This window comes from Helianthus annuus, chromosome 14, assembly GCF_002127325.2.
Source record: "Helianthus annuus cultivar XRQ/B chromosome 14, HanXRQr2.0-SUNRISE, whole genome shotgun sequence".
In the NCBI taxonomy this organism is placed as follows: domain Eukaryota; kingdom Viridiplantae; phylum Streptophyta; class Magnoliopsida; order Asterales; family Asteraceae; genus Helianthus; species Helianthus annuus.
In genome coordinates, this window is record NC_035446.2 from 4,588,695 (window position 1) to 4,594,367 (window position 5,673).

Genomic DNA, 5,673 nt, shown 5'->3' on the forward strand with positions numbered 1-5,673 from the left:
AACAAGGCAAAACTCTTACCAAACCATTCCCTTAACCCCCCGACCAGGTATCCAATATCTCCATATAGACCGTGCAAATATAAATGGTGAAAATCTTTTATTTTATATAGACAGTAAAATAATGCCAAGACACCACGGACAAATGATAAAGAAGATTCACCTTCAACATAAGAAACTAGTTATTAAAGTCATTAATACATAACCAGATAAAAAGTGCGAAAAGAATAAAAATAAAATGTATTACACTAGACACTTGTCTTCACCAAGTGATGTAAGAGACTTAGGCAAACATGGCCTTTGATTGTCAAGAACTCTTACGATCAATCTTGGATCCCGAGACTACTCACACACTCTATGATGGATGATGGATAATGGATGATGGTGGTGGATGATGGTGTTGTGGTGGTGGTGGAGTGTGGGTGAAGTGTGAGAGAGGTGGTTTGCCAATTGATGGTTTGCAAGTGAGCCAAGCACCCCTATTTATAGCCTGCACAGAATCCCGGACATGGCCTCGTGTCCTCCCGTCTTCTCTTCCTTCATTAAATGCAGTTTGTCTGCATTAGTTGACCACGCCCCTGATGTGCGTGAAGTGTGTTATATTTTTTATGTATATTTTAAGCCTTTTTTACACTTTTAGCCAAGTTTTAAATTTATAAAACACGATATTTACTAACACTAAACACACATATGGGCAAGTGCACCCATCGTGGACGTAGTATAGTGTTGGTAAGATACCGAGGTCGTCCAAGGACACAAGAGCTTTTAGTACCGGTTTATCCTCAACGTCTAATCAAATCAAAAAGTTAGAAAAAGTTTTTGAACTAAGAAAATAAAAACTAACTAAATGCTAAAAAATAAAAATAAAATAAAAACAGATTGACAAGATGAATCACTTGGATCCGACTCGTGTATTAGTATAACCTTTGATTATTTTTGCACATTTGCAATTGTTTAAGAGATTATCTTTGTTATTGTAGTAGGCCCCTCTTTTGAAGGTGACGTTACCCTCAACCCAGTAGTTTGAGTCAGCAAGGATACAATCCTAAAGGGTTGGATTATTGGAAGATAATGAATTAAGTTATTAATGCAAATTATGGTAGGCCCCGCTTTTGGCGGTGACGTTACCCTCGGCTAAGTAGTCTGAGTCAGCAGAGATACAGTCCTAAATAGCCGGGTTATAGTATTAATAGTAGTTAACTTATGAGGGGGTCAAAGAGTTTGGATCCCCGCCATCCAATACCTATGGGCATTGAAGGAGATCCTACTAAATTTGACCCAGGTCCCTTGCAGGACCTCTAAACGCTGAAGAAGGGCAAGTCCCTTACCAAACCGTTCCCTTAAGCCCCGACTAGGTAGCCAACATACCTCCATATAGACCGTGGAGATATGAATGGTGAAAATCTTTTATTTTATATAGACAGTAAAATAATGCCAAGACACCACGGAAAAACGATAAGGAAAGATCACCTTCAACATAAGCAACTAGTTATTAAAGTCATTAATACAAACCCAAATAAAAAGTGCAAAAGATTAAAAATAAAAAGTATTATACTAAACACTTGTCTTCACCAAGTGATGTAAGAGACTTAGGCAAACATGGCCTTGATTGTCAAGAACTTTTACGATCAATCTTGGATCCCGAGACGACTCACACACTCTATGATGGACAATGGATTATGGTGGTGGATGATGGTGTTGTGATGGTGGTGGGTGGTGGATGAAGTGTGAGAGAGGTGGTGTGCCAAGGGATGAGTTGAAATGAAACCAAGCACTCATATTTATAGGCTGAACAGAAGGCTGGGCACGGCCCCGTGTCCACTGGACACGCCCCCGTGCCTGTCTGACACTCTCTCTCTTCATTAATTGTAATTCGCAATTACAATTAATGCACCTGCTGTACTTTCGCCATGCCCCCGTGCTCACTGGACACGGCCTCATGGTGGGAAATAGAAGCTTCTATGGTTTGTATTTTCTGCTGCTTCTTGGGCACGACCCCGTGCTGGCTGAGCATGGGGCGTGTTCAGTCTTCTGACTTCTCTTTTCTGCTTGGGAGGATGCTGTTGAGGGGTCGGGCAATCCACTTTTGTTCCTTTTCTTGTATTTATGTTAGATTTAACTGTCTTTTTGCTTCTTTTGTGAATTTGAGCTCATTTATCCTGGAAATACAAAAGGAAGACAAAAACACTCTTTTTCCAACATTAGTACTTAAAAAGGGTTAGTTTTATGCCTCAATTGATGTAATTTATATGTTGCATTTTACACACATCAAATACCCCCACACTTGAACTTTTGCTTGTCCTCAAGCAAAACTCTTTAATATGTGGCTTACACTCCCAAATGGAATGGGTAGAAGAGAAGGTTTTTGGCTTGTCATAGAGTGTCGGGAATCTAAGATCTTTTTGGGTTTTATTTTTATTTATTTACAATCCTATTCGTTATGATATATTAAGAACGTTTCATAAGAGCAATTACTTATTTGGGCATAACATGCCTTTTTTAAAATTTCATTTATATACAAGTTCACATACCTCACGGGAGAAATCACTCACACTTGGCCGAAGGTGTATTTTTAGTGAATCACTCGAGAGCGGTATGGAACTTATTCTACCATAAGCTTGCCAAGCAATCAATCATCCTCCTTTTTAACTATATACCTTTGTAAATATCAAGAGGACTTTTTAGGTGAAGGGTTAGGCTTGGGCTAAAGGTGGGTGTTTGGGTTAGTGGTTAGTAAAAGGGCGAAAAGCGTAAGAAGCGTCGGTTTTCGTAAAACACTTTGTTTTAGTGACTTTTTATTTCGAAGTATTTCTCCAAACAAGCTTTTGTTTTAATAGATTTGTTTGTTTACTTCTTACTTCATTTTTTTTTAGTCACACGAAAAAAACCGAGATTGTTACTAAAATAAAGGGTGAAAATACAAGGGTTTTTTGGTGGGTGAAAAGGTTTTAGGGTAAAGAAATGAAAGGTTTAGGCTCAAAGGGGTTAACTAGGGGGATTTGGGTAGGTGGTAAAAAAAATTGAAAAATAATGGTGTAGAAAGAAAAATGGTTAGTCCTAATGCCTCCATCATTTACTTACTTGGGTTTAAGTTGATAAGGACCGGGAATGAATCGTCGTGGCAAGTTCTAGAGTCGTAAGAACCAAGCGGCTATTCACACAAGAAACCAAAAATGAGCATCTAGTCTAAAGATGTAAGTTTGTATGCTCAATATAGGCTCAAAACTCACTTTTGTGGGAATGGGTTTTTATGTGATCAAGTATATATAATCAAATTTTAACTAAGCTTGTCATGCCGTTTCATAATTTTCTTATGTTGGTTCTTGTTATCACGACGCTCTCGGTTGTAAATTTGTAAAAATATAACCTTATTAATCTTAGGATTCCTAACTTAAACTTTAGACAAGTAAAAAAAATGAAAATTTTTTAAAAAAATTTGGGGTGTTTAGCGGTTCCAATAGAGTTTTGTGTAAGGCTTGTTATTAGAACTTGCAAAATTTCAAAGTTTTAGCTCCCCCCCCCCCACACTTAAATTACACATTGTCCTCAATGTGTCCCAAAAATAAATTTTTAGGTTGATTGAATGTGTAATGTGGTGTTAAAAAGCAAAGTTTTATGTTACTGGCAATCTGGACACGGCCCCGTGGGGACCGGACACGGCCACGTGTTCAGGTGCCAGTAACGAAAATTAAAGAAATGAGACAGAAGCCTGGACATGGGGACGTGTCTGGTGAACACGGCCCGTGTCCAGTTACCTGAACTGGGCGTTTTTCTGCAGGGGGTTCAGCACTGGGCCGTGTTGGTTGGACACGGCCCGTGTTGAACCTTCTGTAATGGAGAAATTTATGTCGGGTTGCCTTGTTCTTGTGCATGGGGCCATTTTTCTCGTTCCCCTTTTCATCCTTTACCACCATGAGTATGTTTTATTTATTATGAACCGTCACACTTTAAAAACCATCATTTCATTGCAACCATAGAGAGATACATATAATTTCTAAAACTAAAAAAAACTTAACTAACTAGGTCAGGAGTTACACGTGGTTATCATAAAGGGTTCTACTTCTTAAGAAAATTTCGAGAATAGTTTCCCGATATAGTAGGACCTTTGGCCGATGGTTCCCTTGATGTCGTTCAAAGCCATTCTTCTATCTCCCTTGGAAGGAAGAAGGCGACTTCATTTTCCTCAGTGGCTTGTGGCTGAGGGGGAACATTCACCGGGACTCCTTGCACCACCCTTTGCGGAGGCTCTTGGTGCATGGCATACCATTGGGCCGGAATGATGACCTCGGGCACTACGTTCCACGCTCTTTGGGTTATTATGGGTACCAAAGGCGGGGAAGCGAGAAGGTTTAACCTCTGGTGCAAGAGGTTCACCTCTCGAAGACAACCCTCCAGTCCCACCGTCAGATGGTTGATACGGTCGACCAACGCTTCCTCCACTCCCGTCATTTCGTCAATAGCCTCCCTTAAGGCGTAAACATAGTTCACAAGGGAGTCTTCTGCTATTGACGATCTCCTCCCCTGTCGGTTATTTCTTGAAGATGTCCCGCTTGTTTTGCTTGCCATTTTCTGAGAAAGAAACCAAAGAGAGATAAATTTTTACCAAACAGTGCCTCGGACACGGCCCCGTGCTTGCTGAGCACGGCCCCGTGTCCATTTGTCTGCAGGATTTGAGCTAAGGAGTCTTGGAGTTTTAAATTATTTTTATGATTTTTAGCTGGGTTTTAAGTTTAGATAATTTAAAACAAAGTTATATAACTAACTTTAAACAAGAATCCTTAGCAAATAATCTTACAAACTTCACATAGAGGGTTGGAATCATGGGATTTCCAAGCTTCCATGGAGGAAATGTTGAAAAATTTTGAAAGAGGAGGAAATGAATAAAAGTGGAAGGGACAAGATGGTCTTTGGGAACCTTCTTTTAGCACTTACCTAGGATGGTATGAGTGAAGATCCCAGGAATCTCTGTCTATTAAAGTGGTCAAAAATGAGCAGGAATCAGGCTGCATTTAAAGAAAACGACAGCGCACTGGACACGGCCCCGTGTTCGCTGGACACGGCCCCGTGTGCAGAGGAAATCCTGACACATTTTTGTCTGTATTCTGACAAAATCAGCAGAGAATATTTTCGGTGAGCACGGGGGCGTGTTGACATGGACACGACCCCGTGTCTGGAGGCTGTCTTAAGGAGTTTTGTTACTTTTAAGGATCTCGTCGATATCGGGTGGTTCCTTACTGGATGGAACAACCCCAAAGTGCCTAAGATACCTTAATTGTCCTAGACTAAGGTGAGAATGCAAGAGGTTGTCGGTGAGGGTAATTCCTATTTTCATTCTAGGTGGACAAGTCCAACCCTTTCCCGGGCTCTTGTTAAAGAAGGTGTATGCCGAATCGCTCAGGTCTATGTATGCACCGAACGAAGTCGATGGAGAGTCCTTCACGGCACAATCGGCACAGGGACAACTATCGTCCAAGTCTTCGCTAGGTATGAAGGTATTTTTGGGAGCAACGAGGTTGTCGGAATGCGGTTCCAACATTTCTTCATGGTCATCGTCTTGGGGGGCATCGATAAAATCCTTCCTAAGTTCTTTCGACCAATTTAAAATTAGCTCTTCTAGTTGAAATAACTCGTCAAGGAGCATTTCTCCTAGAATATCTGGCTGGGCGCATTCGAGGG